Here is a 14,618-nt window from a genome sequence, read left to right on the forward strand (position 1 = left end):
CGGATCGCCCGGTGTGAGGTCCCACCCAATGCTGCTTGCAGCTTTAATTATTATTATTATTATTATTATCCAGGTGAAAACAAATGAGGAAAAGCATGAGTGAGAGTTAGAAAGTCAAAATGAGTCTAACACTAATGTGTCAGAAAGAGAGGAAGGGTGATGAAGATGATGAAAGTCCATCAGAGACTGAGGTCCAGGAGGAAGAACTGAGGGGAACCACTGATACAACTGAGTTCATCTCCAGGATCTGGTCTGTGTCAATGGAGGTTCAGGATGAACCAGAGCTCTGTTTCCCACAGCTCCTCAACACCCCTGGTAGGAAGCCCCTGACTTCCTGAACTGAAACTGTTGTGGACTGCACTGAACAAAACCTAATGAAATGAAATCATTGTTACTGATAATCTTTGACATGTCCAACACTGATATAAAACAATGTCACATCCCTCCACCATGTATTATACTGATAATATCTCCTATTTTTTGTGTTTATGTGTTTTGTTTTGTTTTTTAAATAAAACAAGTAGGGCTGTAGCTATCGAATATTTTAGTATTCAAGTATTCTACTGAAAATTCCTTCAATTAATCGAGCAATCGGATAAAACTTATTTTTGCTTAAAGAGCATTTATAAATACACAAGAGGAAATAAGGTATTTCACTTAATAATGAAGGACCAATTGGTTTCCTTTTTTTTTTTGATAATTAACAGTTTTACTTCTTACATTCATATTGTGCATATACAACAAAATGTATTTTCAAGACTAGAAACATTTCCAGAGAGGCAATTGCAAATACAAACTAGAAAAGCACTCTGAGAGCGCAGACCTCCGCCAAGGGAGATCAGTGTGCCCCCCCCAATCACCACCAAAATTTAATCATTTGTTCCTTGTGCCAGTATCAACATTTCCTGAAATTTTCATCCAAATCCATCCATAACTTTTTGAGTTATCTTGCACACGGACAGACAGACAGACAAACAAACCAACGCCAGCAAAAACATAACCTCCTTGGCGGACGTAATAAAAATAAATAAAATGTTATTACTTTCAACTTAGTATTTCTTGTATCAAAAATATAACACATGAATAAATAATTTTAAAAAAGGCATAAACATTGCCTTTTTGATTTGCAACTTAACTTTGGCAGCTGAAAGTTTCAGAATTTTCAATTTAGACTTAACAGGAGTGCGTTGTGGCATATAACAGGCAAGAACTTTTGAACAGGAACTTGGAACGAGTCCATGCATGAACAATTTTACACATTTCTGCTAACTTCAGGAGAATCAAGTCAATGGCCACCCCACCTTATCTGTCTGTCTCATAACTTATAATCCCCCCCCACACACAAACACACATCCAGTTAATTGATGATTTGCTTCATTTTAGCAAAAAGCAGTTGGATTTTGCAAAAATTCGGCCGTGACAAGGTAAGCGAAAACTTTGAGCAAGCCGTGCACAATTTTGCCCGTGCTTTTGGAAAATTAACCGTGCATATCATAGATGCATGGCTCGCTGCCTAAATCTATGCTTGTCACAATAGTACTTAACTATCCACACATTGGACAGTAGCCATAATGAACAGAAACCTAGCCCTACGCAGGGCTAACGTTATGTTAATAAGGTACATTAACATTAATCTCATTGATTTGCGCTACGTTAATTTTATTTTATCTCGGGTCCTCTGCTCCATTGTGGGTGTCTTCGGAGAAGATGCAACATCAGAGATGTGCTGTTGTGGTATGGAAGTGCCGTGTTACAACGGATACATGTCATGGTGTTTACCTTGCTGTTCAGTCTGAAATGCTTCCACACTTTAGACATTTTTTGTCTTTTTTATTGTGGTTTTTTTTGTCTTTCACCATCATTGTTGTATTCACTCACCTCTTCCATCTTCCTGCTGCTTCAACAGAACACTTCCGTGTCCTCCGTCCTCTTCCTTTGCGTGAGTGACATAAGCACATTGTGCCACATTAAGTAGTCTGTGTGAAATGCCGTGCTTTGCGCTTTATAATTAAATAAGCAATTCCTCAAGGCAGAGAAAATTCCTTGATCATTTTTTGTAATCGAGGTACTCCAATTACTCAAGGAATTGTTTCACCCCCAAACGTTATGCCACCTGTTCTGTAAGCCTGGAGGATTATTGGAAACAGGCATTTCTTCATTAACATTTACCTCTGCCAAGGACGGAGGAGGTTCTGTTTTCATCTGGGTTTGTCTGTCTTTTAACTAGATAACTCATAAAAAGTTAGGGATGAATTTTGATGGAATTTTCAGGAAATGTTGATACTGGCACAAGGAACGAATGATTAAATTTTGGTGGTGATTGGGGGTGGGGGGGGACTGATCTGCCTCGGCAGGGGTCTCTGCTCTCCGAATGCTTTTCTAGTTTGTTCTGTATTTTTTTTTTTTTTTTTTCATGTTTATTGAAAGCTACCTAAAAAAACAGGTGCAGTTTAGTTTGTATATTCAAGAGTGCACTTAATTATTTTAGTATGTTTATGTTCTTGGCACATATTGGCAAAATTGCACAAACTAAATTACAAATGTTCTGGAAGGTTCTTTGGACTAAACAATTTTTTTTTGTCGCGCAATGTTTTACATAGGGAAATTGTTTGGTTGCACTGTTCAGAAACTGGCAAATTAGTCTCAGAGATCAGTGTAAAGAATTGTGATGAAGTCAAGATCGTGATTTTATTTTTTAAAAAATCGTGATATGATATTTTGCCAATATCGCCCACCCCTACCTGCAATACAGCTTTGCCCACCAAATCACTTTCACAAGGAATCCACTTACGAGTTAACAACTCATCATGAACAAAATAACCCTGAGCACTATCTCCAATTTGGTCATGTGGCACAACCTGGTCCCACAACGCAGACAGAGACGCGTCAGAGTTCTGCACTTTAATCTACTGGTCTCTACACAGACGGCAACAGACCACACAGTGAAACAGGATCAATCAGTGCCTTGTCAACATTAGTTATTGCAACAGGATCAGACATAATTTTACTCTGTGTGCATGTCACTGCGCAGACTGGACTGAGATCAACAGAACTTTGGCAGGACACTTCTGTAGTTAGAGGTTTGGCTACAACAACAGGCAGTGGCGGGCCAGTAGATCAAATTGCACTGCCACAGGTGTCCTTGCTCAAAATCATTGAAACTCCCACAAAAAGGTAAAGCAGGGTGAACACCAACTGGAAATACACCTTTAACCAAATCACAGTCTAAGACCACGTTATGGTGCAGCACAGGAACAGAGCCAGGTTCCATTTCCTGCATAACCACAAAATCACCAGTCTCAGAGTCAGACGAAAAAGGTAACACTGACCAAACAATGAATGAATATTGAGCCCGTGTCCCACAATACCTTGATGTCCATGCTCACCCTGTCAGCCAAAGACACGCGCACATCCTTGATGAACAGCTCAAACCCCGTGCTGTCACTAGGCTCAGCGCGCACTGTCATATACTGATGCGCAGTAGTATACAGCATGGCTGGAGTTGGAGGAGCCATGCCGGTCTTACTCCTTAGCATTGGACACTTGGTCTTTCTTCGTGTCCCAAAAATGATAGGCCCCTGAACTTGGTGGGCTCCTGGGGTTCAGCCCAGGTAAGCCCATGCATTAAGGTGGCCGTGACTATCACATTTAATAATTGTATCTAAATATGGGTTAAAATTAACACTCCATGCATTTAAATGACACCTTTTATTCCTGGTTTAATCTGATTAAACGTTAGATCCTATTTAAGATGCCCATGTAAACACTTTATTCCAGTTGAAAAAGAATAGTTCGGATTAAATTTAAACCCGAATAAAGTCACTGGCTTAATTCCCTTTTAATTCCGAACTAAATAATTCCTCAGACATGTAAACCCTTTAGTGCGTTTGGACTTTATTCCTGCCATTCTGCGCATGCTCATTGTCTTGTCCTGTCGTGATGATGCACACATTCTGCGCTGCTGGAAGAATATGCAATGCAGTCTAGTCAACCCAAACCGTTCCAGTGGGCTATTCTGATGGGATCTACCAGCCTGGAAAACCCTGAAGGAATAGTTCATCACTTGTTTTTTTTATTAATTCATTTGTCATGCACTAATGAGTTTGATAAGTGGGCAAATCAGTTTGCACTGCAGTGCACCGATTGCCTTGTTCTCGCACCCCTTCCATTAGCTTAGCTTAGCCTAGTTTAGCATAATCGCTTCATTCCTATGGTCAGACGTAGCCAGGATTTTATGGGTGATTCGGAGTATTTATGAGTGATTTTGTGAAATTCAATTCTCCCTAATCATTACTTTAGTCCAGTGGGGTCAATATGATCACAAATTGAGGCTCAAATCATGGCCATGTGACTTACTGCAGTAATAAAATCTTGGGAAATAAAAACTAATGCAAAGCTAAAACGGTAAAGCAAAGCTAATTTAGCGCATGCATCCCTTCCAACAAAAAGATTTTCCAACTTCCGTCAACACAACAGTCCCAAGATTGTATGAGTGCAGTAAGTCGCCGATCTAAAGAAATAATTAGGGAGAATCGGATTTCAGAAAATCACTTACAAAAGACAACAAATCACCTTTAAAAAACTGGTTACGTGTCACCATGGAAATGCAGTGACTATCCTAAGCTAAGCTAACAGAGGGGCTGCGAGAACAAGGCAACGTGAGCACTGCAGCGCAAACCCTTTTGCTCACTTATCTACCTCATTAATACCTCATGTAAACCATTATTCGGGTTTAACATTTCCATGTAAACAGAAGAGAAAATACTTTAGTTCCGAATTGATTTCTTCTGGAAAAATAAATCGGATTTAAAAAACATCATGTAACCGTACTCAGTGACTCAAATGTCAGTGTCTGTATCTACACTATATGGACAAATGTACTGGGACACATTAAATTCAGGTGTTTCATTGCTAACAGGCCCACAGAACAAAGATGACAAATGTCAAGAAAATATATATTTTTTAATTTCATCTGAAATATTTATAACATTGTGACCATAACTAATCAGTTTAAATAATGAATACTCTTTATAATAGGAATATTAGGAATTATGTCACATGTGAGAAACCTTGTCTTACACAACATGATTAACTCATGTAATGACCAAAGTATGTGGAACAGACTGATCTGGTTCAGTAAATAACAGCCAACAGGACACTGGCTCATCTACGCTGAACACAGACGTGTACATGCTGACCTTTGCCTTTCATAGGTGTAAAGTCACCCTCTGGCCACATTTGAGTCAATGGGCTCCTCTACTCAAGTGCTTTAGTCTGAGGACCCTGTCCCTGGTTGACCGAACAGTACCGTTGCTCTGTTAAACATTACTGCCAATTATTCTCAATTTGTTTAATTTGCCTCTGTAATAAACTCTAATGTGTTTGAAATTACAGCAATTGTCTATGAGGCAAGGCAAGGCAAGTTTATTTGTATAGCACATTTCAGCAACAAGGCAATTCAAGGTGCTTCACACAGGACATTGAAATAAAAGAAACAAAAAGAAACACATTTAAAACATTATAAAAGAAACATATAAAAGGTGATTAAAAACAGCAAGTAAGAAAACAACACATAAAATCAAAATAAATAAATAAATAAAATAAAATAAAATAGAATAAAATAAAAATAAAAACACACACATATTCAAGTAAAAGTTGCAGTGCAGAGTTTCAAAGAGAATATAAAATTTAAAAAGTCAAAAGCCTTTTAGCCAAAGGCAGCAGTGAACAGGTGAGTCTTTAACCTGGACTTAAAAGAACTCAGACTCTCAGCAGACCTGATATTTTCTGGTAGAGGTAGAGGTAGGTATGAGAAATCTTTTCTGCCACCACAACCTTCAGCTCCCAGAACGACAAGCAGGACATTGAGTCTGAATGGACCATGGTCTACAAGACTGTCAGAGGGTCTTAAAGAGGTTCTACTAAACTGTCAGATGGTCTGGAAGGGTGGTGCAGTGTTTCACAAACTGTTACAAAACATAACGGATGAAGTTGTATCGACCTCCATGTGGAATATCATTGGGTGGTTGAAGGAAATGTTTGAGAATGTCCTGAAGTCTCATGGACACGCCCTCTGTGGATGGTCATAACTTGATCATGAGCTGTGGATACTGACCAAAGGAACCAGATCATGGATCCAACTGGCTCCCTCTTAGACACGGGGAGGGGTTCGGTCATGTGATCAGGTTTTCACACCGCCTGAGCTCTGTGCCAGTTCCAGTTCCCAAATCCTAATGTTGAATCGATCAGCGAGTTCACACCAGAAAATATTGGTGCGGAACATGAAAAGTTGGTTCTCAGTTGGAATCACAAAAAGTCGGTTCTTCCTCGTGCACCCTGACATCACCAGTGGGTGTGTCATATTCTAGATTGTAAAGACAAGAGGAAGAACGCAATGTAATGTCATTCCTTTTTGGTTCCACTGATGGCTAGTTTGCCAGAAAGCACCAAGGTTCTCAGACTCCAGAACAGAGCCTGAACCAGAACCAGGTCCATCTGAAAGCACTATGGGAGGACCTCAGAGCAGATCCACATCCAAAGGATTCTGCTGAGGTGGTTCATCTGGTCAGGACACCTCCTGGACACCTTCCTGGGGAGGAGTTTCATGCCCATACAGGAGGAGACACCATGAGAGACCCAGGACATGGGGAGTAGGGATGGGAAGATTATCCGATACGCAGACATGCGCATGCACGATCTGAGTGCATCAGTAGAGAAGCTGCGAGTGAATGAAAAGTTTGGAATGATATCGTGATGCATTGGTTATTTAATGTTTGTATCAATAAAATTTGATCTGTTCAATAGAATATGTTTTTACTTGCATTTAAAAGTGTTACTGTTTATCTTTCCTTCAGACCCACATTAACGTGTGCTGTGGATTCGCACATGTGTACAGTGCACACTAACAGTCTGAGCTGGATGGACTGTGGCACCAGCGCCGCGGATGAATACTGTAAAGTCTGTATGTGAATCTGACAGACATAGAAGGGAGGTGACGACATGTGGTTTCTGAACGTGTACTTTTTACTATATCAACTGTCCTGAATACTGCCGTACAAACCAGATACTTCCTTAAACAGTGGCATACATATCCAACAGCACATCCCAGAGTACCTTGCGCAGGTGTCTCTTAAAGTGACAGAACCTTTTTCTGTTGTACCTACATTACAAATACATTACATTACAAATTGATTCAGCGAGGGAGCAAGAAGTTGAGTGTTAGAAACATACAGAGAAATGACTTCAGAAACAAAGTCCTAACTTTATCACCTGACTGAATGTGAGGCACGTGTTCTGAAATTGAACTAAAGCTACTTTGTAAAAAGTCATGGTCTTATTTGATACATAAGCTCATTGAATTGTACTGCATATTTTTCTTTGTTTACCAGAATGAATGTGTTAAATCAGAATTTGCTTAATTGCTCTGTATCGTGATTTGGATGTGAAACGTATTGCACTGCATCGTGAGATGCCATACACGTATCTTTAATATATCAGAACGTAGATGCTGTATCGAGATGCATATCGTATCAGCCTTACAACTAAGAGTCCCAACCCCAATGTGGAGGGTTTATGTCTGTCAGCCTGGGAACCCCTGTGTGGAACCCTCCACCCTGGAGGAGGTGTTAAGGTGGTATTAACCCTCCTCAATATCAACATTAGTAATACCTCCTCTGTCATCACCATGTTTGTAATCATTGTCTATAAATCCTACTCTTCTTCTTGGTGTTTGGCCAATATGTTAATTCAGAGCAGTGCCCTCTGGTGGATTAACTACTAACACAGTCACTCCAACGCAATGAACACATGGAAGTATAAAGGCAGTGATGCTTGACAACTTCTGAAGTGGACGTAGCTATTTACAAAATATTGTTGTCATGTCACGTATTTTTTAATGTTCAATGGTTGTTTTTGGCAAACACTGTGATTTACTGAGTGTTTTTGAGCACCTCACAGTATTCCCTAAGGTGCTGTAAACATGACTTCACAGTAACACCACTGCAGAGCCACAGTGAAGGAGAAGAGGAGCAGGTTCACTTGATTTTGCCAACTTGAGTTAAAAAAATAAAAAGTTTTTTGCTATAAAGGAACCTGTGGACTCTTTTTGCCACAAAGCCGCAACATACCTAAAACTAAAAGTTAAACAACATGCTTCAAATGTCCGACTTGCCTTCTGTGTCTCATCTGTGTCATATTGTCTGTTGTCATGTTTTGTTTTTTTTCAGCGGCGCTGTGAACTCACCGCTACTGAATGTACATAGAGGAAACCCTGCACATGTGTTTTGCTTGCGGCCATCCTGCCTCCTGAGTATTTGTGTTCTTCACATAGGCTACATGTACTCGTTCATTACACGTCTGTATTCTATCTACGGCCCCGAACCGAAACAGTTCGGTACAAACGAGTGTACCATTACGACGTCTGAGGTGAATGTACCTATTTACGTACATAAAATGAGCATAACCGGGCCTTTAGGATGCTTCCACTGTGACTCAGACCCAGATAAACAGCGGATGATGGATTGACTGAAAGAATGTAGGCAAGACGGAATTTGAACAGTTAAAGTTCAAGTAAAGATTGTTTAGTTTCCTGCATAAGCCTGCATTGCCAACTATCTGTGCACTACAGATAGCGCCGCATTGCTTCTGGTTCTTCTTCTCTAACACTGGCCTTTACCATAATCTCACCACCACCTTCTGATGACAATACAATCTAATTTTTATCTGGTCCACAAAACTTGACAGAAATAGGCCTGTACTGTTTTTTTCTCCAGGATTTCTGAAGACTTTCTGCAAAACTTATGTGGAAACATGAATGTGTTAAGTTGCATCAGATAATGCAACAGAAGAGTTCAATTGCGAATCACAAATGTGATGCAGAAACAGAGGGAGGGTTGCCATGACAGCACTGAATATGATGAAAGTCTGAGGTCCAGGAGGAGGAACCCAGAGGAACCACTGATATAACTGAGCTCATCTCCTGGATCTGGTCTGTGTCGATGGAGGTTCAAGATGAACCAGAACTCTGTTTCCCACAGCTCCTCAACACCTCCTGTAGGAAGCCCCTGACTTCTGCAACTGAAACTGCTGTGGTCCATGGTATAATCAGCATCATCTCTGTGCTCACAGTGATTCTAAACCTGCTGGTCATCATCTCAATCTCCCAATCACAATTTCAGGAGATGGTTCAGTTAATCTGATGTTTCAACATTCATCTATATCTTTTACTATCTACTGTGTGTACTTACACTCCTGTTTAAACCCTGTGATCTATGCCTTATTCTACCCCTGGTTTAGAAAAGCTGTTAAACTCATTGTCACTGCAGATTCTGCAGCCAAACTCCTCTGAGACCAACATGCTGTAGAGAAGATGCACACAGAGCTGTCCTTAGTCCAAATGGAAAGAAAACATTTAAATATCTGTATGCAAACTGTCTAAATGAATATATCGGCTAAAATTTGCTTAGAGGTCTTGTTTATGTCTTTGTGCATAAGAAATCAATATAAGTGAATCCCCAAAGGAACTTTGTGTTGGTAAATGCAAGTTATGCAAATTTACAGGACTTCAGTTCTGTTGCAACATGTTGATGGTCATATGAACTGTTTTCAGGTCAAAAATGTCCAATTTCATCACAATTAATGCTATATTTTCATGTCACAAATGGCCAAGTTATATTTTAAATGAATTTACCTGAAAAACTAATATTCTATTCGTTTAGATTCCCCAATTTTTCTTACAAGATTATATACCACATATTACATGTTTTATTTTTACAGGTTGCAATATGGAGTATGGTGCTGATCCATCCTGCTTATGTTACGCCAATACATACATTAAGAATGTCACACGTCACTTTTTAAATCAACAGTTTTCTAATAATAAGCATTTTTATAAAGAAATAACAATTCTATATTGCTATTTACTCTTTAGTATGATGATAAACTGTACAATAAATAATTATGATGCTAGTTTTTACACAGGGATCATTTGTGGAAACTGTGACATGGCTGCCGAGCATCAGTATGCTGGGATCCGAAACAACCGTGTCACATCCGTCCACTGCCACATTTTGTGTTTTTCTTAAGCTGTTATTGTTTTAGATCCACAATACTAACATTTATGAATAAGAGGATAATTAGCAATAGTAAGTATACAAGTTTATTACTAATAAGGTACTGGTACTGACCAGATCATCATGGGTAATGTCATGTCCGTCCACCAGCAAAAGTTTTCACATACACGTGCTATTCAAAATCCAATATTCCTGAAAATATAGCTTCCACTGTCAAATAATATCAGTAGTCTGTGCACAAATGTATTAGCATTATTTCAACACAGGTCTATACATTTCTTACAACTTTTCTTTTTTTTTTGACAAAAATGGGCACTCATTTGACCCCAGAAGTACATTTTGGCCGATATTATTTAATTTTTCTCATAATAATTTCACACCAGTGGATGATGAAAATGAAAAAATGTTTCATATTCTATGTTTCTGTGCAGATATATTTGTAGAAATCCCCACACAGGTCAGCCACATACAGAGCTATTCTGTGTGTTTGTAACTAGAAACTGTTATTAATAATCATCATCATAATAGAAGGACTTTATATTTATTATACTAAAAGAAATATTACATTCATATTTTCTGTGTCCTTTCATTTCAGTCTTGGACATCTCAAATCCTAGCAACATTTATTTCATTGCATTATTATTTTCTATGAGATTAAAATATGTGGTTTCAATACAAGTCAATGAGGCATTTTTTCCACGAGGGTTCTGCACTGAACAAAAACTAATGAAATGAAATCATTGTTAATGATAAACTCTGACATGTCCAAAACTGATTTAAAACAATGCCACATCCCTCTACCATGTATTATACAGATAATATCTCCTATAGAGGGTATGCACATATGTCACTCCCCCCCGGGTCACACCCCTCTAAATCAGACTGAGTGGCAAAAACCAACCTGCTCAACATGACAGAGTACAGCAGTAAACACAGCCAGACAGGGAAAATGTGAAATATGAAATTAAATTAAGGATAACTGGACTCGACATGGATCCGTAAGAGCTACCAAAGAATAAGTGGCCCACGAACATTGACATGTGGCCTGAAATCGCGTATCCTGACATCCAGGGTGTAGGGGATCATCGCTATTGTTACCTGAAACAAATATACATGGTTTCATCATCACTGATAACCAGGGTCCAAAACTAGGGTCCAGAACCAGCTGATCCAAAGTACATTTACAGTAGACCGTGTACTGACTCCAGTGAATATATGGATGATCTACTGGTGCTGAGGAGATTTACGTCTAGTTCATATCAAGTACTTTATATAACACAGATACTACTGCTGTGGACCAGCAGGGGACCACTGGATTCTGGGAAATTATGAGATTTTTTCCACCTCTTTTCAAATTACATTATTCTTGTAATATTATGGCTTTACTACGGTGGCCCAGAGGTGCAACAGGCCAAAAAATTATCCACTAGATGAAAAAAATTATCTACTACAAGAAAAAAAAGAGAACAGCCCAAAAAAATTATCCAGTATAAGAAAAAAAAAGAGAACAGCCTAAAAAAATTATCCACTCGATGAAAAAAATTATCTACTACAAGAAAAAAAAGAGAACAGCCCAAAAAAATTATCCACTATAAGAAAAAAAAGAGAACAGCCTAAAAAAATTATCCACTAGATGAAAAAAATTATCTACTACAAGAAAAAAAGAGAACAGCCTAAAAAAATTATCCATGAGATGAAAAAAATTATCTACTACAAGAAAAAAAAAGAGAACAGCCTAAAAAAATTATCCACTATAAGAAAAAAAAAAGAGAACAGCCTAAAAAAAATTATCCACTACATGAAAAAAATTATCTACTACAAGAAAAAAAAGAGAACAGCCTAAAAAAATTATCCACTAGATGAAAAAAATTATCTACTACAAGAAAAAAAGCAACGAACCTTCACACAGTGCACACAAGGGCCATTTACCACTGAAAACTAACCCCAACCATACCCTAACCCTAACCTTAACCATTTAACGCCCATGCCTAACCTTGAGCAGACACTGGAACCGTATTTCATCACTTAACTGCTTTGCAAACTATATTAATGTAAATATCTATATTTTAAAATAACTTTATTTTTTAGCGCAAGACCTCCACTTCCGGTGGGGTACTTCCTTAGCATTAGCCACATTAGCCGAAAGCCTTAAAATTTTTCAGCATAACATTGTGACTCTTCATGTATTCGACTTTATCATAAAATTACGGGTTTTATATCGATATTTTATGACTATACTTGTAGTGACAAGCGTTTTTATTTTCTCAAGTGGTCCTAATACTCCGTTGTAGCTTTATTCTCCAGTACCCCCGTATTTGTAAAACTAGGTTTGCCTCAGTTTAAGTTAGTTTTCAAATCATGTAGAGCACAAGGTTCATAATCACAAAATGAAGACCAAAACCATGAAAGATCTGATCATGAAACTAAGAGCTTTACGAAGAAGTAACGTTAACCAAAACAATACGTCATTTAAGGTATGATTTTACCCAAAAATACAGCATAAATTAATGTTACCTGTCACAAAACAGGATCCACAGATCTAGGTTTGGTTGCCTGGATTTGTGGGTCCATCTACTTCTCTTTTCTTTGTCTTTCAGTGCCTGTAAAACGATAGCTCCAACTGCTTTTCAAACCTGTTCATACAATCAATCGTACGACAGCTCTTCCCCATTTTTTATCGAATATTGTTGTTAAGTTTAGATTGTATCAGATCCAACACTGTCACTCATCTCCCTCTTTCTGCCACTCAGTCGGTGTGACTGCGGTGAATTCCGCTAGCGGTGACGTCACGTGCATACCCTCTATACTAAATGGCAATCAAAGAACAAATACAGAGACAAATACGGAAAAAGAAAACACACGAGAGAAGGTAGATGAGGGTGGATGAGGTGGAACAGGCCGTCAGTTTTCGAATGATGATCTGAAGAGGTGAGATTTGAGTTGGCATTTGAATGAGGTGAGTGTGTTGCAGTTCTGGATGTGAACGGGTAGGGAGTTCCAGAGGGTTGGGGCGGCGATGGCAAAAGCTCTGTCACCCAGGGTACGGAACTTGGTCTTGGTGATGAGGGTGAGAAGGTTAGCATCAGCGGAGCGGAGGCGGCGAGTAGGAGAGTGGCGGTGTAGTAGATCAGTCAGGTAAGAGGGGGCAAGGTTGTGTAGGGCTTTGAAGGTGATGAGGAGGATCCTGAAGTTAATGCGCTGTTGAACGGGGAGCCAGTGAAGCTGACGGAGGACGGGCATGATGTGATCTCTGGAGTGGGAGTGGGTGAGTAAGTGGGCGGCTGAGTTCTGAACATACTGTAATTTTTGGAGGGGAGTGGAAGGAAGGCCATAAAGAATACTGTTGCAATAATCTAGTCTGGAAGTGATGAAAGCATGGATGAGTGTTTCGGCAGCTGAGGGGGAGAGGGTGGGGTGGAGACGTGCAATGTTGCGACAATGGAAGGAGGATGTTTTGGTAACATGATTGATGTGTGATTTGAAGGAGAGGGTGGGGTTCATGATGATGCCGAGGTTTCTGGCCAGGGGGGAGGGGATGACTGAGTGGCCATCAATGGAGAGCGAGAAGCTCTGGGAGGAGGGGAGAAGGGATTTTGGTCCAAAAATGATGATTTCAGTTTTATTGCTGCTGAGTTTGAGAAAGTTGTTGGTCATCCAGGTTTTTAGGTCGATAAGGCAGTTGGTGATGGTGGAGAGAATGGTGGAGGTGATGGCTTTAGTGGAGATGTATAGCTGGGTGTCATCAGCATAACAGTGAAAGTGGAGACCATGGTGACGGATGATGTGACCGAGTGGAAGCATGTAAAGGATGAAGAGAATGGAACCGAGTGCAGAGCCTTGAGGGACACCGTGTGATACAGGGGTGGTGCATGATTTGTGGTTGTCGATGGAGATGTAATGAAATCTGTCGGACAGGTAAGAGGTGAACCAGAAGAGGGCAGAGTCAATGATTTCGATGGACTGCAGATGACAGAGGAGGACTGAGTGATTGATAGTATTGAAAGCTGCACTGACGTCGAGGAGAAAGAGAATGGTGAGGGAGCCGGAGTCAGAGGAGAGTAGGACGTTGCTGGTGACTTTGAAAAGGGCTGTTTCAGAGCTGTGGTGAGAACAGAATCCAGATTGAAATGTTTCATACAGTTTGTTGGAGGGGACATATTGCTTGAGTTGGGTTGTGACAGCTCTTTCCAGTATTTTTGAAAGAAATGGGAGGTTGGAGATAGGTCTGAAGTTGTTGAGGTCATTGGAATTTAAGCCAGGTTTCTGAAGGAGGGGAGTGATGGCAGCAGTCTTGAGAGGTGAGGGGGACTGTGCCAGTGGTAAGGGAAGAGTTGATGGTGTCAGTGATGCGTAGAGCGAGAGGGGTGAGACAGGCTTTAATACGGGTGGAGGGGATGGGATCCAGAGGGCAGGTGGGTGATTTCATGTTGGAGAGTATTTCAGAGAGGTCATCAGTGGTTATGGTTGAGAAGAGGGAGAGCCGTTTGTCTGTGGGTGGGGGAAGAATGGGTTCCGGGTCAGAGGTAATGGCAGAGGAAGAGGCAAGCT

The 14,618-nt window shown here is 40.0% G+C and overlaps 1 long non-coding RNA gene across 1 annotated transcript in view; it reads left to right on the forward strand.

Annotated features, from left to right (window-relative positions):
• Positions 1-380: 380 nt before the first annotated feature.
• Positions 381-14,618, forward strand: part of LOC115413099 (uncharacterized) — a 29,086-nt gene continuing 14,848 nt past the window's right edge. Inside the window, exons 1-2 of the long non-coding RNA XR_003934429.1 lie at positions 381-497; positions 4,648-4,658. This is a non-coding gene — a long non-coding RNA (uncharacterized LOC115413099). The remainder of the gene's footprint in view (positions 498-4,647; positions 4,659-14,618) is intronic.

Source organism: Sphaeramia orbicularis, chromosome 21, assembly GCF_902148855.1.
Source record: "Sphaeramia orbicularis chromosome 21, fSphaOr1.1, whole genome shotgun sequence".
Classification (NCBI taxonomy): domain Eukaryota; kingdom Metazoa; phylum Chordata; class Actinopteri; order Kurtiformes; family Apogonidae; genus Sphaeramia; species Sphaeramia orbicularis.